Source organism: Chelonia mydas, chromosome 2, assembly GCF_015237465.2.
Source record: "Chelonia mydas isolate rCheMyd1 chromosome 2, rCheMyd1.pri.v2, whole genome shotgun sequence".
Lineage (NCBI taxonomy): Eukaryota > Metazoa > Chordata > Testudines > Cheloniidae > Chelonia > Chelonia mydas.
In genome coordinates this window covers 5,034,933-5,048,928 of record NC_057850.1, presented here as the reverse complement: position 1 = coordinate 5,048,928, position 13,996 = coordinate 5,034,933, and positions in this window count along the sequence as shown.

The window sequence follows — 13,996 nt, the reverse complement described above, 5'->3', positions numbered from 1 at the left end:
AGGAGGCGACGCAATCCCAAAATAGGCCTTTTGGACTAGACTTTGCCGAGGCAGTGGCAGGAGAGAAGGACCCCTTGATACATTGCATTCAGGTAGCAGAGCATTGTCACCTGCCAGTTTCATTCTGGTTTCCTACCAACAGGGCTTGTTTCTCATGCCCTCCTGTTTAAGTTGTCAGAGCTCATCGGTGAACCTGCATTCTCACCAGCCCTGGAGGGTTCAGCAGACAATCACGAAGGTGACTTGACCCTCCAAATCCCACAGCTCCAAATATCACCAAGCTATTGCCTGATGGGGAAGGATGACCTGCCCAAGACAGAAACGGGGGTGGCCACCAGAGGGAATTGTAAAAGGGGTGTAACAGTGTTCAGTTTATCATCAACACCCAAAGTTTTTAGTCCCATTTCCTTGTAAACTCTCTGACCACTCAGACAAGTCCACGGATCACCCCCAACTCTCCCCAAACACAGGATCTTTCCCCCAAGGTGATTGTCTCCCCTTCTGCCCATTTCTGGAGCTGGTTTTCTCTTTGGCACTCCTTCAGCATACACGTTTCTTGGGTATGAATATTACTTCTGTTCCTCCTTGGAATGAGCTGGGTCTGGTGGATATAGACCCCAGTCCTGTTCCACTCCCAGCAGCCTCTGAGAGGATTGGTTACTTGGACTCCGCTGCTACTTGGGATTTCGCCCCCCTGCCCCATGTGACAGTTCACATTGTCACAGGTCAGTATCTCATTGTATAGTCCTACAATCTACCACCAGCCCAGCCCAGGGCATGGCAGAGAATTCTGGGAAACCAATAGGATCCATTCATCTCATCTGCCCAATCAGCAAGGGAACATTTCACTACTAATTGGGATCTTCGACATGCTAGCATTTGCAAGAATAGGCAACGGTAAGGGCGGTTTTCTCTTTTAAAAAAACCAAGGAAATGAAATGCAAAAAACCCATGCCAGTGCAGCATTAAGAGTAGACAGTTAAAAGAAGACGGAAATGAAAAATTAAGGTTCCTACAGGCTATGCTACACATTCTGTACATTTTATGGGATTCGTTTTGTAGAAGACAAAGTCCTAACAAGATCCAGTGTCTGGAAGCTGAAGCTAGACGAATTCAAACCAGGAGTAAGGAGCAAAATTTTAACAGCAAGGGCAATTAATCACTGGGATGACATACCTAGGGATGTGGTGGGTTTTCCTGCACTTGGAGGCTTTAAATCAAGGCTATATCCCTTCCTAAACCATGCATTCTAGCTCAGCTAGCACTGATAGGCTTGATGCAGGAATCACTGGGTGAGGTTTTTCTGCCTGTGTCATGCAGGTCAGATTAGATTATCATAATGGTCCCTTCTTGGCCTTAAGAATTATGCATAATTTATTGAAAGACAAGAAAAACAGGAAAAGGAAAAACTGCATAAAGTAGATGGGTGAAATTCACCCCAGTGCAGGGCCCAGGAAGCACTGAATCCCCCCAGGGTGTAAGTGGGGCCCAAGCTTGGTGCCTGCCCTTGGCACTGGGGTGAGTTTCATGAAAAGCCATCAGCTAAAATCTGGGAGCACAAATTATTCATCAAACAGTGACAGACAAATGTGTCAAAGTCACCGACTGCTCCCAGGTGATTTGTAAGCTGAAATAAAGGGGCTAGAGGTTCGTGGGATAAATTAGCTGCAACTCCTAACTCAGTCAGCTCCGCCCAAGGGAAATACTTTAACCACAAATGGAAATCGTTTCATTATTACACATGCCTGAGTTCTCTTGTGATGGGGAGGGAGCAGGAAACTGGATTCTATTCCCTGCTTTGTGACCTTGGGTGAGTCACTTGATCGCTCTGTGCCTCAGTTTTCCCTCTGTGAAATGGCAGTGATAATGCCTCACCGGGGACTGTGAGGATTGGTCAGCAAATGCTTGGGATTGTTACATGTATGGTGCCATAGAGCGCAAAGAATCCATAGTGCCATAGGGTCTCACACCTGTCACTGTGTTGCATGCCACAGCTACTCAGAACTTCATAGTGATAAGGGGATTAGAACTCAGACTCTCATGATCCAAAATGCTCTTACCACTTCAGCTAAAGGAGAATTGCTGTTAGCAGTACGGGGCTTATGAGGCACAACTGAGCAGTTCTAATTGCATCCAGTAGAGGGCAGTGGAGACAAGTTACATACCGGCCAGCTCCTTAGGGTGGAGCGAGAAGTGAAATACTATGCTCAGATACCAAAGTGGTGGGCCTGGGAGAGGATGGACAGAGAGGTGGATGGGCAGACAGATGGACAGACGGGAGGATGGATGGATGGACAGTCAACTTGATCCTGCAAAACCATACTCATATGGATAGTCTCATTGAAGCCAGAGAGTAAATTACCCAGGTGAAAGGGCAGGAGGGAGCAATGTTTTGGAACAAGGAGTAGCTCGTCCCGTGGATGAAACCCGCTCACCTCCACCCTACCAGGAAGACAAAGAGCAAAGCATTTGGTTGGCTGCCTAACCAGCCACGTCCAGCTGCTTCCACATACATCATCCATCTCCAGTTTGCGCTGCCGATGGCCATCTGTGCATCTAAACGAGGAGCTCCCCAGAAGGTTGTGTCACTTGAGTCCTTGTCTCCTTAGCCCTCCAGCCTGCCCGCCGTAGGGAGCTGGGGAGGAAAGCCTCCCCCGACACACCCAACGCAACAGGGGATGAGATTCAAATAGCAGCTCTTCATGGCTGCCTGAACCATCCAGATACAAAGCCCAGAAATCAGTGCCACGGAGAGCTGAGTCCCTGGGGTCTGGCTGCCATGGGCTCTCGGGAGACGCGTTAACTTCCACTGAAATGATGGAGTCTGCCCAGAAGGTGGAAGGTGAACATGACGCTGGCCTGGCTGCTGATCTGACACGGGAGCCCTTGGGAATGGCTGCCCTCCCACAGGCCTAGTTGAACACGGTGGCCCCTCCGACATGGGATGAGCACAAGGTGGTGAAGATCAGGGTTGGTCCTGAGGGGGCCCTGTTGGTACATTGCCACTTTCCGGATTTGCATCAAAGGGAGCAGATTGCAGACATCCTGCTATTAACAGAGAGGTGAGGCCCAGGGAGACGACCACTCCCAGCATGCAACACTCCACCTCGATCCCGGCAGCTGAGGACGTAACATGCCGTCTGCATCCGAGTGTCCCGATTTTCAGACGCGCTCTGCTCCCAGGGCAGCACCGCTGGACACGTTGGAAAGATATCGAGGTGCCCGAGTGGCAGCGGCGCCCTGAGGAAAGCCTGGCCGCGCTGGTGGGTGCGGAGTTGTTTTGAACATCTGGCCCCACCTGCGCAGGAATGGGAGCATTGCGCACTCCAAAAACCACACCAGCAGGTATCACGTCCGCATTCTCACGGAAGAGTTTCACAACTCGCACGTTCCCCAGAGCCGCAGCCCCAATCAACCTAATCCTCACTGCTGTTTTACATTCACACGGTTTCCTTCGCCATCCCAAGACGGAACAGGTTTGGCTTGGTTGAAAGCACTACTCCCACAGAACAGGTCATGATGCCCCCCCAGAGAAGGGCTTCCCAACCTGCCCCGGGGCCCCAGGAACACTGCTCTAAGAGACTAGGCACCACCGACTCACTGTTCAACCTTGGAAAAGTCACTGCCCCGCTCTGTGCCTCAGTTTCCCTTTATGGGACTGGGGATAATGATACAGACTCACAGGTGTTCCATCATCCGTCAGCTAGAGTGGGCATGTCTACCTGAGCCGGCAGTTACACTTCCAGCTCCAGCGTGCAGACATACCCTAAACAGCATGCCCAAGATCACGCATAGGAATCCACAGCAGAACAAGGAGCGGAACCCAGATCTGCCCGGTCCCACTCCCGTGCCCTAACTATGCACCCGCCCTTCCTCTCTTTAATGCTAATAATACAAAAGATGATGGCAGAACCAGCCCAGGCGACGGCAGGTGAGAACACTCCCCAAATGATTCACAACGAGGCCTGTGGCGGGGGTTAAGAGGAGGAGGGGGAGGTAGGGCGAGAAAACACACATGACAAGCTTGTCAGTTGACTTCTTAAGTAAAAGCCAGCAAGCCAGGCAGGCAGACGCCGAGTCGGGTTTCTCCCAATTAAATTTAACAAGAGACGCCCCTGAATCTTTCATGAGCGTTCGGAAATTTTAGTCCATCTGTCTTCCTCTCCCCCTTCACTCTTCTAAACGGCACAACACTTTGTCTATCAGCCGCGGCTTTTGTAGCAGCATAAATAATTTCCGAGGGACTTTAAGCCTCTAGAAGACATGGGGAAGTGGGCCCAGAGGCCTCACTCCACCCAGCAGCCTGGACAGGCAGCCCCCTTCTGGGCTGTTTTGACTTCATCATCAGCTTTACCGTCATCTTCATCCTCCTCCTCTTTTCCCCCCTCTGTTCCTGCCTGATCGATTGTCACTTTAATTATCTATCGGCCCCTCAACGTGCCGGCAGGTAACCCAGCCCTAGTCAAGCTTCAAAGTGGCTCCTGGGCCTCTGTGTGTTTGTGTGCAGTTTACGCACAGCATCAGTTGCTTTCAATTAAGCTCTGAGCTAACCTGAAAGAGAATCGGTGGCTGCTGCCAGAAACAAGCAGAGCAGGTGGGGGAGAGGGAGGAAGGGAGGAGCATGTCATTGGGTTAACATTTTAGGACTACAGCAGAAAGTGGTTGGCTTAAAGAGGGTGAAAGAGCAGATGGAGGCATCCTACCCACACAGGGCAGATGCCTCCAGGAAGTGCTATATGTTACATCCATGTCATACACACAGAGATGTTAGCTAAAAACATCAAATACACTTGCTGGAAGGTTGCAACGTGACACTATTTGATTTGTTAGAATTCAGAGCGACAACATACAAGACCCCAAAACAGATAGAGACAAAGCAGGCTGCTCCCTGAAACAGAGTGGCACAACTCACCACCCAGCACAAGATCTAAGTACCACATCCCTTTGGCTGTTACTGTGAGGAATTTTACACTGATGCTGCAGCCCCAATGCAAGCCACTAGTGTCAACATGCTGCACTCGGGTAGCAAAGCTGGGCACGTTGTACCCCACTGCATCACATCTACACTAGGGATTTGCACACTGGTGTAACTGCCCTGATGCAAAGATCCCCAGCGGAAACAAGCCCTTGATCCCTCAATATGACACCTCAGTGGTTATGAGCCATCAGCTGCTAGAGTTATGTGAGAATGGACATAAGGTGGTTATCAGAATGACGTGATTTTTTTAGGTCTTCTTTCTTGTGGCCTGCCAGGACTAGGGTAACTTTGATGGATCAGTAAACTCTTCCAACCACTGGTCCTGGATCAGAGATCAGAGCTAAAAATGCTGATTGCCCTGAGGGATGGATGAGAAAGTCAGTTTGGAAGAAATAGCAAGTCTACCCAGAGCTAAAACAGAACCTTATTTCTTGTGTAAAAAGTTTTGCCCTCTTGCCTTTAGTTTGTTTATTTCTTGCTGCAATGCGGGCACCCCTCTGCATTCCATGTTCCACCAGGAACAAGAGCCAAAGTCCTGAAAGATTTTGAGCAAGGTCATTGTAGCTGCTTTCCTGCCCCAGAAAAGACCTGTCTAGGAATCACCAGGAAAATTAGTCCCCATGAGGCTCCCGGACAAATGAGGCTCCGAGAAGCTGGAGATGAATTTCTGAAACTTTGCCTGTTGCTCTGGACAGCAAGATACGCTGACTCAGCCTTTTCCGTCCTTCCTAATCACACCCCCACGCACTCGAAGGAGGCTGGAATCACCAACATTAGGGCTAGAAAACAGATCTCTCGGGTTGTACTTTCATAGCTCTGCTGCTGACTTGGGCAAGTCACGTCCGCTCTTTGGGCCTCTGTGACGCCCCATGGGTCAGTCGAAGTGATCGCAGTGGCTCCATTGCTAAGTGGCAAATTTCACTTCTTTTTCTGCTTGAGAACAGATCGTAAAATTCACAACTCTGTTGTCCAAAATTGCACATCAATATCTTTATCATCACTAAAGTAGCACTTGGAGGCCTTCATTGCAGTCCAGGCCCCATTGTGCTGGGTGCAGTGCAAATGCATAGTAAGAAACAGTCCCTGCCCCTGGAGCTTACAATCTAAGTAGAATCTACAGGCTTGACAATCCAAAAAGACCTAAGGCTCTTCCCTCCCTACTCCTAATGAATAGCTCAAAACTCTTCAGAACTCTGATACTGAAATCTACACTGGATGAATCACATGGGTTTATTTCCATTCCCTGACCGGGCAGCTTATGTGAATAATTAAAATAGGGAAAATTGCAAATGTTGAATATTGCAGGCAAGTGCACAATGTGGCTAATTTGAACTCGAGCCTTCCCTGTCGCCTTTGAGGCAGGTCGGTATTATTCCCATTTTATAGATGAGGAAACTGGGACACAGGGGTTTCATAAACATCTATAACAGAGCTTGGATCAGAACCCAGATGGCTTGTTTCTGTGTAATCTAAACACCAGTGAAACTGCCCCCACCTCAACATGCCCCTTGAAGTAAGTTGCAACCCAGGAGGAAACTTCCATTTTGAATGCCATAAAATAGACACAAAATTGAATGTACCCATGGAGAAAACAGAAAGGGTGTGGCAAGATTTCTTCATTAATACCTATGCTAAGTAGACTTAGCAGTGAATTAGCGAACGATTCATAAGAAGCCAAGAGAAATTTGGGGCTGAATATCAGGAATAACTTTTTGATAGCAAGATCTACTGAAGTTAGACATTTTTAAATCAGAAAGTCCAGATAACTGGAACCCAAGAGTTTTAAAAGAGCTGTCCGAGGAGCTTACTGGACTGGTAATGTTGATTTTCAATAAATCTTGGAACACTGGGGAAGTTCCAGAAAAATGGAAGAAAACCTAATGCTGTGCCAATATTTTAAAAGGCTAAACAGGAATACCTGGGTAATTATAGGCTTGTCAGTCTCACATCGATCCTGGGCAAGATAAGGGAGCATCTGACACAGGACTAGATTAATAAAGAATTAAATTAGGATAATATAATTAATGCCAATAAACCTGGGCTTATGGAAAATAGATCCTGACAAACTAACAACATCTTTTTTGATGAGATTGCGGGTTTGATTGATAAAGGTAATAACAGTGACATCATAAACTAAAATTTCTGTAAGGTGTTCAGCTTGATACTGCATGACATTGTAATTAAAAAACTAGAAAGATATAAAATCAACATGGCACCCATTAAATGGATTAAAAGCTGGCTAACTGATCGATCTCAAACTGTAATTGTAAACAGGGAATGACCGTTGAGTGGATGTTTCTCTAGTGGAGTCCTGCAGGGATCAGTTCTTGGCCCTGTACTGTTCAATTTTTTTTATCAATGCCCTGGCAGAAAACATAAAACCATCACTGATCACGATTGCAGATGACACGAAAATTGGCAGAGTGATAAACAAGGAAGAGGACAGGTCACTGATATGGAGCAATCTGGATCGCTTGGGAAGCTGGGCAAAAACAAACAATATGCATGTTAATCCAGCTAATTGTAAATATATACAGCAAGGAACAAAGAATGTAGGCTGCACTCACAGGAGCGGGGGCTCCTACCCTGGGAAGCAGTGACTGAAAAAGCTTTGTGGGTTGTGGTGGATAATTAGCTGAACACGAGCTCCCACTGCAACGCTATGCCCAAAAGAGCGAATGCAATCCTGCAATGCATAAACAGGAATCGTGAGTATAGCAGAGAGGTTCTTTTATCTCTGTTTCTGGCACTGGTGCGACTGTAGCTGAAATCCTCTTCTGGTGCCCACAATTGAGGAAGGAGGTTGTTACATTGCAGAGGGTTCAGAGAAGAGCCACAAGAATGATTAAAGGATTAAAAAACCTGCCTTATAGTGACAGACTCAGGGAGCACAATCTATTTAGCTCAGCAGAGAGAAGGCTAAGGGGTAACTTGATTACAGTCTATTGGTACAAACATTTGATAATGGGCTCTTTGATCTAGCAGAGACAGGTAAAGCATGAGCCAATGGCTGGAAGTTGAAGCCAGACAGATTCAGACTGGAAAGAAGGTGTAACATTTTACCAGTGAGGGTCATTAACCACTGGTCCTGGTGGAGTCTCCATCACTGGCAATGTCTAAATCAAAATGGGCTGGTTTTTCTAAAAGCTCTGCTCTAGGAATGACTTGGGGGCAGTTCTCTGGGGTGTGCTATACAGGAGGTCAGTCCAGATGACGACAGAGCTCCCTTCCAGCCCTGCAATCTCGGACCTAGCAGGGTCCCCTTCTCTTGGGCCCTTTGAAAAATCCAAGTTTCACCGAGCTGGAGGCATTTGGTAATGGCAGAGGGTGGGGGGAGGGGGTTTCTTCCACCAGTGAATCGTAGGCTTGGCTCCAAAGCCTATGGAAGCCAGTAGAAAGATTCCCATTGACTCCACTAAGCTTTGGATAAGGCCCTTAGCGAATGTATTCAAAGAACTAAGGAGCCGAGGACATAGAGCAGGCTAATGAACACAGCTAGCCCATGGTAAGGTCAGTGGCCTAATTGGATGAGTCCATACAACAGAAAATTGCAGTGTAGATAATTCTGCTTCTCTTCGCTCTTCCTGTTCTGCTCATCTGCCAAAGTCCTGCGCTTCTGTGCAGGGCAGCACCTACCACTCAGCCAAGGGCATCCCTGGCTGGGACCTCACCCCAGTCTGCTTGGCTCTTCTGGGTTACTGCACGAGTAATTAGGCTTCTTCTTTTCTCCCATGGAACCCTTTTTCCTCTGTGCCCCCAAATGCCAAATCCACCCCTCTGTCCCGGCCCGGCTAACAGAGACCGTCACCGGTTTGTCACTGGTGACCATGCATTACCATCTCCGCCTCGCCCACAGTCAGGCCCTCGTTTCCTAGAAGCAAAGCCAAGACATTTTTCAAAAATAAAGGCCCCAAAGATCCCAGCGGGGAGAGGAAGGGAGTAAGATTTCAGCCTGTTCCTAGCCTGGGGGAGGCTGCCTGCTGCAAATCCCAACAGGGGTTGAACTCCCAGCAGTGGGGAAAAGAAATTGCATGATACATTTCCAGCATGGGAATTCCTCTGCTCTGCAAAGCTGCTTTGGGTGCCAATTCCTCTCTCTCTCTCTCTCTCTTTCTAACCACCCACCCCTCTCTACCTGTTCTCCCTCCCCTTCCATCGTCTGGGGCCGGGGGGACTCACTTCTGATGAGAAAGACACAACCTACCTTGGCTAAGCAATAGCTGAGTGTAGACAGTCACTGAGATACTACTGTGAGGACGGATGGGCCGACAGACCAAAAGGAAGGAAGATACTTGTAGGATACAGCCTACAAGCACCTCTGGGGTATAAATGTCAAGGAATTATTGAGCATGTTCTGAGCTGTTGGAACTCGGAACAATAGGATGAAATTAAAAATGTTAAATACCGAGGAAATCTTCCTCCAAGGGGGTGGTATCGAGTCACGGAACAGTCCGCCCAAAGGATGCACTGCAAGCCCCGTCACTTTTCGGCATTTCAAACTCAGCCGCTGTGTGCTTGCCTTGACGGAATGGGTTCTTTAATACAGTCGCCATCTCCATTTTCATTTTGCATCCGAAAGAACGTAACTTCGGCAGTCAGGTGCCCCCTGGTGCCACGCCTTAGAATTGGCTCCAGACCGGCTCAGAGCGTCCCCTAATGAGACTCTGGCCCCACTTTCAGACTTAAATATGTTACTTGCGTACTGTGCCAGAGAGGAGTGGACTTAAACACATGCTTGAGTGAACCTTGAGCTTTGGTGTTTGGCTGAATCGGAGCCTAGATCGTTAATGTTTGTAAAGAAGTGCAAGGCCCTATTATGAATTCACTCCTTCCTCCCCATCATTCATAAATATACCGAGCGGCAGCTGCCCTCCTGCAGACCTCGGGCGTATCCCACTCGTTCCACAGTGAGCATCGATTGTTTAGTCTTCCTCGGCTGCTTCTCTCTTCCCCAGCTTTTAATCCAGGAATTTACCTCTGCACTCCACAACTACCAAGTTTCCTGCGCAGCCCCTTGTGAGGGACTCTATCCAGATCCTTCTGAAAGTCTAAAGGATTTTTTTCTTCTATCCTCTAATTCCTTACTTCCGTCAAAGTATTCTAAGAGGCTGGAATTCCTGGCCTTGGCATGCAAATGGCCTCTCTAAAGAAATCTTGTACCCAGCTCTGTAGTGCAGTTGTCCCCAAACATTCCAGGGGGTAAGAGGCCCGAGGCTGGGGCTACTGCTGGGGGCAAGTCTGGGTCTGGGGTCAGGGCCAGGAACGGAGCGACAGCCAGGGGCTGAGGGCTGGGGCCGGGGCCTGGACCAAGAGCAGAGCCCCAGTCGGGGGCCAAGGCTCAGGGCGAGGCTGGGAGCTGGGCCTGGAGCGGTGGCCGCGGCTGGACCAGAGCAGGGGGTGTAGTGGGGCTGGGTGGTGTTCCCTCCCAGCTGCCCGTGGGTGCTGGCACAGGCGCACTGCACCCTCCCCCCCCAAAGGTTCCTCCACTCCCCCCTAGGGGTGAGTGCCCCACAGTTTGGGGCCACTGCTGTAGAGAGATGATATTCAAACATGGCCTATTGGCTTCCTTTCAAGCATTTGACCTTGACGTAAGCAAAGCCTCAAGGGTCAGCAGCTAGTTATATGCTCATGAGGATAGACGAGGTCAGACAAATGGACCAGAATGCAAGAGCAGTCTCAAGAGTATATGTGAAAGGATGGACAGGAGACCAGACAGGTCAGGGAATTGTCAAGAGGAGGGAGAAGCTTTTGCCACTGGTTCAAGTCCAGCCCCGGTTTGGTGCTAGGGAGCAAAAGCCAGTATCAGCAGGTGTGGAGGGCACACGTGGAACGAATTGGCAGGGTCTCCATTCAGTTCCTAGGGCTCGAGACAAAGCGTGTGGGAATCTTTCTATCCATGTAAGTAAGGTTTGGGTCAGGCCACGGCGCAAACACAGCATCCCAAAACCAACTGCCAGCAGAGCGGCCAGGAGCTGGATGAGAACAGAGCTGGACCTAGTCCCCTCTTGGCCTACGTATGCTCCCTCCAAGCCCTCAGCATGTTTGCGGGGAAGCTCGCACCTGCCGGTGCCTGGGCTGGATTGTCCTGGCGAACGGCTAGAGAGCTCCTGCCTCCAGTGACCGTCGATCTGGCACCTTTCACCCATGCTCAGTTCACTTAAGTTCTCTCCCGGCTGCCTCTGCAAACCCAGCCCTGGCTTGAAACAAAATAATAAAGAATTAATAAAGACAAAGCTCTTAGCAGCGTCCCTGCTTCCCAGCCCCTTAGCCACCCTACGGAAGCATTTTGAATGCCTCTTAGCTTGCATCGCCTGACGAAATAATTAGGATGGAGCGGTGGCTCGCACGGACGCCTCATCCTCGCCCGCTACAGCCGTCATGCCTTTGAGTGTGCACCTGCAAAGGGCTTTCAAAGACCTCGCTCCATTATTTCATCAGCAACCAGCCCATGATGCTCTGCCCCCCCACCCCCCGACCCTCCCAAACCTTCCTTTCCCCTCTCCCCCATGTCACAGCTGGTGAGAGTCTTAGTGTAGAAAAGAAACTTTTAATAAAAGTAGGGAAGTAACTCGGCATTAATTTGGGAAAACACCGCAAACAGAGTTCATAAACACAAACCATGAGTAAAAGGCCCACCCCCAAGTAAGCTGGGCAGTGTCCTTTTCCCCTCAGGTTCTTAAATCCAGCAACCCACAAGTCCCTTTCACATGCCCGTCCCTTCTCTGCACCCCACTCTCAGTTACTGTCCTTGGTTAGTGCAGACCCAGAGTTCAGAGGTGCATCTGAAGAGTTCACCTCCCCCACAGGTGAGGTAAAGAGCTACCTTACTCCGCTCGTAAGGGACTGCGGAAGACTTTGTTACGGCCTAGCTAGGGAACTTCTGCTTTCTCGAGGCCGCCCGGTCACTGTAGGACACGGAGAACCAACTTTAACCGGTTTTAGGCTGGTTTTGTCTGCCTTGCATGGCCCGTGGCCAGGTAGCGGAAAGCCCCCTTAGGAAAGTACCTAATTATATATTCATGAGCTGTTTCTGTGCACTGCTTATTATGGCCGCTCGTTGCCCCTTCGTCAGACTCCACCCCAGGCAAAGCTCCGGTGTGCTGGGTTCTCCGCCTCCGTGACAGCAACGCTTGGAGTCCCCGTTGCGGGTGTGTCACTAACCTTCAATAAAGCCAATAACTCGCTGCTTAGCTGCGTGTGGGTCTCGTTTTCCAGAGTACCTCTGCCGGCCTGCGGTGCTTCGAACACCTTGGCCCAGAACATTTGGCGCAGCGAGCAGGGCGCTCTGAGAAGCCATGCCACTTTGGCCGAAGGTAGGGGAGGTGGGGAAGCCTTCGCTGTCCCTACAGCGCATACCAGGATGGCCCCCGACAGAGCGCTGGGGGCCGGTAGCACGGATTATGGCCGGGTGGGCTGCCCCGGCGGATTGGCCGGAGTTTCAACAGGCTGCAGGGGTCACGCCTGTGCAGCTGGTTGCGGGGAGGCGTCCAACATGTTCTAGCATTGATAGACACGGGCGCCGAAGTCACCATTTTGCACTCCGCGCAGGCCCAGGGCCGAGCCGCTGTGGTAAAAGGCCTCGGAGGAGCGGAAACTCTGGCATTTGAGGTCACTGTCACCCTCACCCTGGGAAAGACACCCCGTTTCGGGCCATGGTCTTGGCAGCCGCGATCGGAGAGTATATACTGGGCATCGACGTCCTGCAGGGCCGCTCGGTGGATACCCAGTTCGGTCTCTTCGCGTTTGGACATCCCCGGTATGTAAGCGCGACGCAGGTACGGGAGGTACATCCCAGCCAATAGTTCTGGGAGCCCCTGCGCTCTTGGTCGGGTGGCCCCCCCTTATTTTTCCGTATCCCCCACAGGTGTCTGCCCGCCACAGGAGGGATGCCACCCCCCTTGATTCCACCTGTAAATCAGATGTGACCCTATTCTCCGAGGCCGAAGCCGCGGCCCTGGCCTTTTCCTTGCTTGGTATTCCTGGGCTAGTAGTGCACAATTATCATGCGGTGGAGCACCTTCCCTGTACCGTGGCAAAAGCCACCAACCTGACCTCTACAGTCCTCGCACTCCTCTCACATGGGTTGGGCGAGGTACGCCAGGGTATGCTACAGAACAGGCTGGCTGTGGATTATTTATTCCTGAGCCACGGCCACCTGTGCCAAGAGTTTGCTGGCATGTGCTGTTTTAATGTAACCGATGCGGGGCCTTCCGTTGAGGCCGACTTACTGCGCCTCCGGAAGTTAGCAGAGGGCATCCACCAGCAGCAAGGGGATGCCTGGCTTTGGTCCTGGCTTTCCACCTTACGGGGGTGGGCAGCACATCTAGTCCAAGGCCTCCTTATAGGCCTCTTTTGCCTTATTAGCTTGTATTTTTGCTACCTTTGTGGTCGCGGCTTAATGTCCCAATGCTGTGCGCGATCCACCCACTATGCTTCCGCCTGGTCCCTGACGTCGCTCGAGAAAGCAAGGGGAGGAGTGTAAGGGACTGTGGAAGACTTTGTTACGGCCTAGCTAGGGAACTTCTGCTTTCTCGAGGCCGCCCGGTCACTGTAGGACATGGAGAACCAACTTTAACCAGTTTTAGGCCAGTTTTGTCTGCCTTGCATGGCCCGTGGCCAGGTAGCGGAAAGCCCCCTTAGGAAAGTACCTAATTATATATTCATGAGCTGTTTCCGTGCACTGCTTATTATGGCTCGCTGGTTGCCCCTTCGTCGGACTCGTCCCAGGCAAAGCTCCGGTGCGCTGGGTTCTCCGCCTCCGTGACAGCAACGCTTGGAGTCCCCGTTGCGGGTGTGTCACTAACCTTCAATAAAGCCAATAACTCGCTGCTTAGCTGCGTGTGGGTCTCATTTTCCAAAGTACCTCTGCCGGCCTGCGGTGCTTCGAACACCTTGGCCCAGAATACCGCTGCTCGGGCCCTCGCTTGCCACCCTGCTCTGCCGGCCACCTGCTCACCGCGCCTTTCCACCAGCCACGCTACTGGCCACTCATCGCGCTTCTCCGCCAGCATGGAGAAA